This window comes from Bos taurus, chromosome 12 (genome assembly GCF_002263795.3).
Source record: "Bos taurus isolate L1 Dominette 01449 registration number 42190680 breed Hereford chromosome 12, ARS-UCD2.0, whole genome shotgun sequence".
Lineage (NCBI taxonomy): Eukaryota > Metazoa > Chordata > Mammalia > Artiodactyla > Bovidae > Bos > Bos taurus.
Window position 1 is genome coordinate 10,057,824 of NC_037339.1, and position 11,201 is coordinate 10,069,024.

Sequence of the window (11,201 nt, forward strand, 5' to 3'; positions counted from 1 at the left end):
ATATGTCCACATGTTTGCATTTGATTGTACCTATGTGTGTATTTTGGAGAGGGGAATACCCACTCCAGTATTCCTGCCTGGAGAATCCCAAGGACAGAGGAGCCTGGCGGGCTACAGTCCATGGTGTGACAAGAGTCGGACATGACTGAGGGATTAATACGCACATGTGTGCATATCTGGGGTTTCCCTGGTGGCACACGTGGTAAAAAAAAAAAAAAAAAAAACCCGCCTGCCAATGCAGGAGATGTCAGAGACTCAGGTTTGATCCCTGGGTCAGGAAGATCCCTTGGAGGAGGGCGTGGTGACCCACTCCAGAATTCTTGCCTGGAGAATTTCATGGACAGAGGAGCCTAGTGGGCCACAATCCATCGGGTTGCAAAGAGTCGGACATGACTGAAGTGACTTAGCAAGCATGCATGTATGTATTTAGGGATATTTTTGAAATATAATGGTAAGTGTTCTCGTGTATACCCCAAATGTGGATTTTGTGTAATGGCAATTTAAATTTAGGTGTTTGGGAGCCAGGGCACAGTTCGTAAAACGAGCTCTCGAGATGTCCCAGTTGCTCAGACAGAAGTATTGAATACTCTCTACATTGACCAAAGGGATGGAATCAGCAGAGCCGTGACAACTCTGCAAACGGATGAGGGGTCCATGCTTGGGGGTCACCCAGTGTTCTTTAGGGAAGGAATGTCTTCTTTTCCTCAATCTACCTTCTTTTCTACCACTGGACTCAGAGATGGAAAGATGAGGTTTCTCTCCTTCTATTGCCTCAGCTTCCTCTTTGAGTATGTTGCGAGGCGGAGGAAACGGTTAGAAACAGAGGAGAAAAGAAAAAATTGAAAATGCCACATTAGAGCATTAAAAAAAGTCAAGTTTGCTAAGAAAAGGTGGTAGGGAATATTGGCAATGTCAAGTCTCTCCACTTATTGGGTTCCCACTTTACGACAGACTTCAGAGCACTCCAGCAGAGGTATGGAGAGTGAAACTTAAAACTTTGTGGGTGTCTTCTTGTTTCTGTAAATAGGATGGGACTGCTATCTCTGGCACATGTCTTAAAATAAATTCATCAAGGAAAGAGCTGGTTTTAATGTAATATGTAAAGTGAACAAAACAGAAATGCTGAGTACCCTTCTACTCTAGAAGCAAATGTTAAAAGATATAGAGAGAGAGAGAGAGAGAGAGAGAGCGCGCGCGTGAGAGAGAGAGCTGTTTTTAAAACCTCCAGTGCAAGGTGCCACAAGCCTGAGAAATTGTTTCCTCTGATCTCTTGGGTTTTAATGACTAGCTAGCAGCATTCAATTACAAGCTGGCCATTAACAAGAAATCTAATTGCTATTAGCAAACAGGTAAACAACTCATATTGACATTACAAAGTGCTCAGAGGGCCATTTTAGAGTATCAAGTGAAATGAAGGTTTTCTTAAGAAAAAATAGATAATTATGCATTTATTAAAAAGTATTGCCCCTCTATTCCACATACATAGAAATATAGGAATAGATCAATGGTGGTGAACTATCACACTTTTCTTTTAAGTGCATGCAAATAAAGCTGCTAAGCCACAAAACTCATTAGGTAAGGATTAAATCTTTACCATTATTTATGGTTTCAAAAACTTAAGTCACTATTGGAAATTTGTCTTTTGACCAAAAATGATCAGGAAAGAGCTTACTTGTGATTATACTATTTTTTAAATGGATATACATATATTTGTTAAATTCCAATTATTAAATATGTACTTAAATGCTATGTAACCTTTATTAAACCAGAGAAAAGGGAAAACATTTTAAAAATGCAAGGAGAAATGTGAGTTTAAGATAACAAAATGTTCTGTCTTATTTCAACACAGTTTCAAATTCTCACCTTCTTGAAAAAAATCGATTTTGATTACTTTGACTAGAGTGCCAAAGTTACTCTTTTCCTATTACGGAGTCACCTAGGTGATTTTGCATCACTTTGTGGTTTCTTAGAGCTTAAAAACACACACGCCTACAAAATCAACAAACACCTTCCAAAATCTCTTCCTCTCTAGGTTGGAAGAGTTACAGCTGTGAGTTGCAATCTGCAAAGAGATCTTATCCAAAAAAAAAAAAATCATTAATAAAATAAAAATTATATTTATTATTATAAGAACTTTCTTTATCTATGTATCAACCCCATATCATTGATTATCAAGAGGAAGGATAGACATATTGGAAGTTTACTAGTGATTGAAAATTCTTAAGGTAATTTTCTATAACCACAGATGTTCAAAATTGAGTCTTAGTAAAGAGAGGGGTATACATTAAAGTCTGTTATCAATGTAATAATCATGTTTAGAAAAACTGAATTTTACCTGGAATTATTATTATTTAATGGGCTTCTGTGGTGGTTCAGATGGTAAAGGATCCACCTGCAATGCGGGATATGTGGGTTCAATCCTTGGGTCAGGAAGATCCCCTGGAGAAGGAAATGGCAACTCATTCCAGTTTTTTTGCCTTGGAAATCTCATGAACAGAGGAGCCTGGCAGGCTACAGTGCTTGGGGTCACAAAACGGTCAGACACAGTTTAGTGACTAAGCAGCAACAGCAGCATGTTTTAAAAATAAACTTCTAAGACTTATTTACGAAACAGACTCACAGACTTAGAGAATGAACTTATGGTTGCCCAGGGGAAAGGATGAGGGGAAGGGAAAGTTAGAGAGTTTGGGACGGACATGTGCACACTGCTCTGTCTTAAACAGACAGCCAGCAAGGACCTGCTGCAGAGCACAGGGAACTCTTCTCAATGTTATGCGGCAGCCTGGATGGGAGGGGAGCTTGAGGGAGAATGGGTCCAGGTACATGTATGGCTGAGCCCCTTTGCTGTCCACCTGAAATGATCACAACATTGTTAATCGCCCAGGAAAGTGTTATTTGCTAAGTTGTGTCCTCCTCTTTGTGACCCCACGACTGCAACCATCCAGGCTCTTCTGTGCATGGCGTTCTCCAGGCAAGAATACTGGAGTGAGTAGCCATTCCCTTCTCTAGGGGATCTTCCCAACCCAGGGACTGAACCCAGGTTTCCTGCATTGCAGATGAATTCTTTACTGTCTAAGTCACCAAGGAAGCCCGTTAATTGGCTATACTCCAACATAAAGTAAGAAGTTAAAAAAAAATAAACTTCTATGTATTAAAGAGGATCTGAAAGGGACTGTAAAACTCATACAATGCCAAAACCATCTCAAATGTGTTCTTGGTAACTGTTTCCTTGGCACTGTAGACCTTTAGCCCAGATGGAGAGGAGTGGATGAGATATTTACCCCAAACCTCAGTTTAGAAAGGTCCACAGCATCCCCACCCCCCACAGACATTCATTACCCCGCTGGATAATAAAATAGCCCCAGTGGTGAAGAAACTATAGAATAATCATGTTCTCTCTTGTCTCCAGTCTAAGTCTGTGCCACTTTGCAAATTCATTTTCTCTTGTTTTTCTCTTTGGAGAGAGAGAACAGCTGGTTGTCATCTTCCAAATACTGTAACAATCCCTCATACACTGAAGACAGTAATTAAGTCATCCCCTCAGCCTTCTCTTTTGAGAAACTCAAATTTCTTTTTAACACAGATTATCAAAAAATTGCCACAGACTTGGACATGAAAATTGTTATTGCTAAGACTTTCTCTGTAAACTCCATTTGTTTCTGTAAATACTCTTTTGCCAGGAAAACAAGGCTTCCATGGAGTTGGGCCCCTGCCTTCTAGATTTATTCTTCAGTCAACATAAGTTCACTGGTGAACTTGGGTTCTCTCTTAACCTCCCACGGACGCTTTGCTGTTCTCAGATAAACTTGTGTGACTCTTACCTCCCAGTCACCTTTCACTCTTTGCCTCCACCCCCTCACCTTCTAAAATGAGAAAATGTTAGGAGGAGCAGGTTCCTCGGCAGCCATGACGAGAGTGCGGCTCCCGTGTGACATTCCCACCTGCGGGAGTTTTCTCCATAGGGTACTGTGCTAGAATGGTAATAATATTTTAAGAGAAAAAGCTTTCCTTTTCACTGTGTTCATATCTTTTAAAAAAATTGCATTCATCACATGGAGATCTGAAAGGGAAAAGAAAACAAAAACAGATTTACTGACTGTGTGATTTGAGGCAAATTATTTAATCCCACATGTCCTTCATTCTTAAAATGGGAATAGGATAGCTCAAGGAGTTGTTACTGACCAAGGTTCTTGGCCTCCTTAATCAACAGAAATTGATCAGAGGCCAGACAAGAAATTCAGGCAAAGCTTCACTGGGGCCCTTACTGCAGCAGTGGGGAGCAAGAATAGGTTAAAAAAAAAGGCTTTCCTTTGCTCTCTGGCTTGCTCACCCAGCCATGGAGGGTGAGCTGGTCCTTTTTATGGGGTGAGGGTTGGGGCGGGTCCAGGGCTTGGGCTGAGAGGTGGCTCAGATGGTTGGATCATACCCGTGATGGTTTTGCATGCAGGGAACATGCGCAGGACCCTGCTTTTGCCCCTCGTTCTTAGTGGCAGCTGGGGTTATGGTGTCTCTGTACCTTGTAGTCCATAATTTATCCCGACTGCACGTGCATGCAGTTCTTTTTAGTCCCTTATAGTTTCTTTGTATTTTATTGTTCCAGAAGACATTTGTCCAGGTGTAAGCACTGCAGCAAAGGGTCCCAGGTCCCAGGTCCCAGGTCCCAGCCAGTCTCAGAGTTGTGCTGAGGAATGAATGAAATTGCACGTTACCCGCCCACCTGCCTGACAAAATTCCTTCCCCTGGCAATTGTGTGACGTGCTTGTTGTTTGGTGTAGTGTTCTTTATGAAAATACAGTGGATTGATGAATCAGTTCTTTGGGGTCACATATTTGGATTTAAATAAGGGCTTCCTGCAGTTTTAACTAAAAAACCAAATGACTCTGAAAATAAACATTCCAATTAGCAAGTCAGACTTGAAAGGACTATGTTTTAGGTAGGGACATCCCCTGAATAAGGCAAACTAACCCACAAGTGTGTGATTTCATCTCGAATGTGAGGCAGAAGCATGTTTATTTAAAGACAAATATATTCAATCTAAATGACCCTGAGTTGTTTATAATATAATTTTCTCTGAAATACAAAATGATATATCTTACTTTGTATTATTTCACTGGTAAAGAGGACAGCCCTAATCTTGGAAAAATTTGACATGCCAGTCTATCCAGAATATAGATCTAGAATATTAATGCACCAACTTTTCGCTTCATTTTGGTTTTAATAAAGTAAAATAGTTACTTCACTTGAGGATAGAATGTTTCAAGTGTGAAAAGTGGAAATAGTTATATTTTTCTTTTGTTGTTGTTCAGTCTCCAGCTCACGTCTGACTCTTTGCGACGCAAAGACTGCAGCACACCAGCCCTCCCTTATGATCTCAATTTAGCTGTTCATTTTCTCCCTCTCCTTTCTCCTCCACTGTATACAGCCTGGAAAAAAAAAAAAAAAACTTAAAACAGGTAGAATAAAGATCTATGCTCCATAAATATTTTAATAAATAATCATTTGAGAAGGGCTTGCCATCCACTTACTGGAGTTAATGGATGACTCTTAGAGTTTCATAATTTCATGATTTACCTGTTTCCTACTGTCTGTAGATAATGATTCATGATCTGCCCAGTAATTAATTTCACTTCAGTCTAGGAATTACAGAGAAGAGGTGGGAGGGAAAGAGTCTCAGGTAGGAAACAGTTATTTCTGTTAGAAAAAAAGAGAGCAAAATTAATTTTCTAAGCAGCCAAGTTAAATGGCTCAATCAGCCACCCGACAAAATGCTTCCTTACCTAATATAAGCCTCTTAAATGTCAACCAATTAAAGTCATCACTTACCTAGAAAGTTTATCTTTTCTGTGTTTAGAAGAAATCTACCTGACTATTTATATACCCAAAAATGTGGATGTGTGTGTGTCATAATTGTGAGGTGAGGGTGTGTGGAGGGATTATACATATTTAAAGCTACTTCTGCTCTTCTCTAAATGGCTCTATTAACCTGCTATTTGGTGACTCATTTTATAAGGTGATTCATTCTCACCAACAGCACATTTCTATTTTTGAAAAAGAATATGCCAATATGTCAGTAATGTTCAAACAAGTTGTATATTTTTATGAAATACTCTACTCTAAAAGGTGCATCATTGGACATCAAACTGCAAAGAATGAGCCTGGAAAGTGCAAAAGTCTTAATGTGAATAACTGAGTGCAAAGCACCTCTTCTGAGGACTTCAGGAGCATTTCATCATTCTCATCGATACCTCTTATTTCCTCCCTCCCCCAAAAAGGAGTTAATTTGTTATTTGATAAAAGTTCAATCAAGTTCAGTAGAATCCTGCCTTGGCAAGAGTTGAAGAATATTTCACTAGGATAACGTGACATCCTTATGTCTCTTTACTCATGCAAGAAACACAGGCTCCATCCCTGGGTTGGGAAAATCCCCTGCTGTAAGAAATGGTAACCCACTCTTCTCGCCTGGAAAATTCCATGGACAGAGGAGCATTTGTTTCATTCATTATGTCTGTAGACTGTGTGGATCACAATAAACTGTGGAAAATTCTGAAAGAGATGGGAATACCAGACCACCTGATGTGCCTCTTGAGAAACCTATATGCAGATCAGGAAGCAACAGTGAGAACTGGACATGGAACAACAGAGTGGTTCCAAATAGGAAAAGGAGTGTGTCAAGGCTGTATATTGTCACGCTGCTTATTTAACTTATATGCAGAGTACATCATGAGAAACATTGGGCTGGAAGAAGCACAAGCTAGAATCAAGATTGCCGGGAGAAATATCAATCACCTCAGATATGCAGATGACACCACCCTTATGGCAGAAAGTGAAGAGGAACTCAAAAGCCTCTTGATGAAAGTGAAAGAGGAGAGTGAAAAAGTTGGCTTAAAGCTCAACATTCAGAAAACTAAGATTATGGCATCTAGTCCCATCACTCCATGGGAAATAGATGGGGAAACAGTGGAAACAGTGACAGACTTTATTTTCCTGGACTCCAAAATCACTGCAGATGGTGATTGCAGCCAGGAAATTAAAAGACGCTTACTCCTTGGAAGGAAAGTTATGACCAACCTAGATAGCATATTCAAAAGCAGAGACATTACTTTGCCAACAAAGGTTCGTCTAGTCAAGGCTATGGTTTTTCCTGTGGTCATGTATGGATGTGAGAGTTGGACTGTGAAGAAAACTGAGCACTGAAGGAAGAATTGATGCTTCTGAACTGTGGTGTTGGAGAAGACTCTTGAGAGTCCTTTGGACTGCAAGGAGATCCAACCAGTCCATTCTAAAGGAGATCAACCCTGGGTGTTCTTTGGAAGGAACGATGCTAAAGCTGAAATTCCAGTACTTTGGCCACTTCCTGCGAAGAGTTGACTCATTGGAAAAGACCTTGATGCTGGGAGGGATTGGGGGCAGGAGGAGAAGGGGACAACAGAGGATGAGATGGCTGGATGGCATCACCGACTGGATGGACATGAGTTTGAGTGAACTCTGGGAGATGGTGATGGACAGGGAGGCCTGGCGTGCTGATTCATGGGGTCGCAAAGAGTCGGGCACACCTGAGCAACTGAACTGAACTGAACTGAACTGAACAAGGTTCTATTCTACTTCCTCTCCAGACTTTTCTGTTCCATTCAATCCTGCAGTCTGGTTGATACCACTGATTGATTTTTAAATATCACGTGTAATTTAGTTACCATTTCAAAGCAAAACAACAGCATGAGATACAGGCTAGTGAAGGGGAGAAATCATGAGAACAGGCTTGCCCAAAACTCTGTGGGGAAGACAGACAGCGGGGATCCTATTTGACAACTAACCAAGATGGCAGGACAGAGGAAGTTTAGGATTTCAGAAGGTCAGACTCTCTAGACAGCAAAGTTGGTAAAGAACAAGTTACATTTGTTAATGTAACTTCAACCCTCAACACTCCTCTAAGTAGCAACTTGACTATTTATTGTGTTTGGTCATTTGTTTCATTAATGGGCTTCCCTGGTTGTGGTAGTGGTAGAGAATCAGCCTGCCAATTACAAGAGACACAGGCTCCATCCCTGGGTTGGGAAAATCCCGTTGTAAGAAATGGTAATCCACTCTTCTCACCTGGAAAATTCCATGGACAGAGGAGCATTTGTTTCATTCATTGTGTCTCAAGGCTCTATTCTACTTCCCCTCCAGAGTTTTCTCTTCCATTCAATCCTGCAGTCTGATTGATACCACTGATTGATTTTTAAATATCACATGTAATTTAGTTACCATTTCAAAGGTTATGGTAGCAGAAAAAATTATCTCTAGGACTTCCAACATTATCTTCTATGGCTTATTTTCAAAATTCATTTTTTAAAATATGTATTTTTATTTGACTGTATTGGGTCTTAGTTGTGGCACGCAGGATCTTTGTTACATCATGTAGGATCTTTGTTACATCATGTAGGATCTTTGTTACATCATGCAGGATCTTTCACTGTGGTGCACAGAATCTCCAGTTGTAGCCCGAAGGCTCTGGAGTACACAAACTCAGTAATTGTGGCCCAAGGGCTCAGTTTCTCTGTGGCATGTGGAAGCTTAATCCACTGACCAGGGATCGAACCCATGTTCCCTGCATGGCAAGGTGGATTCTTAACCACTAGACCCCCAGGGAAGTACCCAAAGCACATTTTTTTTAACATCCTCATTCAATCTTCATGCCTTTCCTTCCTAGTCTTCTATTCTCTCAGGTTTTGCTTTTCTCAATAAGACGTTTTTTTCTTCTGTTCATCTGACTCCTCAGTTTGTACTTTTTATCCCACCATTTTTCTTTGTTATATATATGTGTGTGTGTATATATATATATATATAGAGAGAGAGAGAGAGAGAGAGAGAGAGGGAGAGTCATTGGACTCTTAGGAAATCACTTGCTTTCTATCTCAACCGAATGTTTCAGAATTGCACATAAATATTTCATCCACACTTTCATTCATCTCACAAACCATTAAAACATACTGCAGCCACACTGGCCAGTGGGGAAGCAAGTCACAGGTCTACTTATCAAGAAAGTTTGTGAATAATTTCCATCCATGCACATCAACCAGAGTTCACACAGCACCACCCCAGCAGTGTAGGCCAGCCTCCTTCAACATCCACCCTCCTGAAAATGTATTATGATGTATTTCCAAATACTCTTCCCAAGAGAAAAGGAAGACGACGAAAGAGAGACGAGAATCAGTCGCTGTATGTCAGAGTAGTAGTGAAGCAAAACAGCATCAGATACAGGCTAGTGAAGGGAAGAAATCATGAAGACGGTTGCTAGGAGTCCTGTGTTCAGCTGAACACAGGGGTGTGTCAAGGGTGTGTAAAATGGTGAGCTTCTTAAAGAAATAGTACTTACACACAAAAGTCAAGAGAACAGACTTAAGCAGAAGTACACGGAGTTATTCAGCAGTTCACTCTGGAAACTGCTTGTATAGAGGCAAAGGTAAATAGAAATCTTCCTAAGCAAGCAAAGGAGAAAGAAGAGAAGAAAGAAGAAAGTTCTCTCAGAAAGAGGTGAAAAGTGAAAGTGTTAGTCGCTCAGTCATGTCTGACCCTTTGTGACCCCATGGACTGTAACCCATCAGGCTCCTCTGTCCATGGAATTCTTCAGGCAAGAATACTGGAGGGGGTTGCCATTTCCTTCTCCAGGGATCAACCTGACCCAGGAATCAAACCCTGGTCTCCTACATTTGGGCAGCTTCTTTATGTCTGAGCCACCAGGGAAGCCCCCAGAATGAGGCAAAAGTGGATAAATATGAGAAATTTCAAAGAACTCATATTCTTAATCAAGAGAAGAAAATTGAAAATCTCTAATTCCTATATGGTATAGTTACCACATACACAAATATACATGTGTGTGTATATATGTCAGGGATAAGACAATAGAGCTTTCTCAGCCTTTACATACACAATCTGGGTTGCTATCTCAATAATTTTTGTGGACTGTACACATTCAGGCCATAAGTAAACTCATATTCATGGCTTGATGGGATGGTGAATTACTACCACATGTGATATTGAACTGCTTTTAAATTATTTTTATATTCAGTTAGTCTTGCAAAAATACATGAATGCATAAGTACAAGAAAGAAGCAAACCAGTGCATGTGAACAAATCCATCATGACGCTGGTATTATAATGTACAAAGATTTCATTCCACAAAGCATGTATCCAATTCAGCACAGTCCTTTCAAATCCACAGTCCTGAAATTTCCTAAGCAACGTTTCTCACAAAGAGCTTTAATTTCTGCAAGAGTTAAATTGACCAAAATGCTAAACTTGGAAGGGAATGATGTAGAGTTACAAAAATAAAAGGATAATTAGGTATAATATTCAGGAATACTTAGAAGTGTTTACTTCTTGCAAGCAATGGTTTTTCCAAATAAACGCTCAGGGTGAATTAATTGTTGTAAAATAAATACACAATCAAGCAAATAACATTTTATAATTCTGAAACAAGCACATAATAGAAACATTTCAAAGATGCTTAATCCAAGGGAACTGGCAACTGGAAGTGGATTTGTGAATTAGCAAACGTGATGATCTGGCAGTCAACATCTCCGGTTCCCCATGTTTGAATGCACGCACCAGAATGTGTGAAAGAACACAGGAAATTAAATATATGCCATGTATGAAAAATTAAGCAGGTGGAGGAAGACAGAAGTGGGGGTGAGTGAAAAAGTCTAGAGGGAAATAGGAAAGCAGAGAAACTGGAGAAGGAAGAGAGAGGAATGAAAAACATTGGGCTATTCAGAAAACCCATTTATCTTCTTTGTTCAACATCTATTGATCACCATCAGTGTTGGCAAGTAGCTTGAAGCTGTGATCCTGAATTGATATTTAATTAAAATCCAGTTCTATTTTAATAATAGGATAACACACATCACAATTCTGTATGTAAATAACATCAGCAGATGAAGGATAAAAGAAGAATCTAGACTAATGCTAGGAAGTTTACAAAGAAGGCCAAGAACGACTCATGCAGAGAAAAACAATAATTAAACTCTGCTTCCAATGTATTGTCATTGTGGCTTTTATTAAGATTCTGTTTTAGTCCAAAAGTCATTTTCTTTCTGTCGTATTTGTCTCTCCAGGGATGAAAATAAACACAGACTGCATTTTATTCCTCTTATCCATATAATCAGAGCTAAGTTTTGCCTTTAACAGCTCACTCCCAACTTTCTGTGGACTGAGTTATCTTC

General features: G+C 40.0%; 1 long non-coding RNA gene across 1 annotated transcript; it reads right to left on the reverse strand.

The window, feature by feature from the left end:
• Positions 1-5,195: 5,195 nt before the first annotated feature.
• LOC112449118 (uncharacterized) lies at positions 5,196-8,364 on the reverse strand. The gene is made up of 3 exons (XR_003037610.2): positions 8,092-8,364; positions 5,572-5,691; positions 5,196-5,423 (listed from the first exon to the last, which is right to left on the reverse strand). It is a non-coding gene; the product is annotated as an uncharacterized lncRNA (long non-coding RNA).
• Between the last annotated feature and the right edge of the window lie 2,837 nt (positions 8,365-11,201).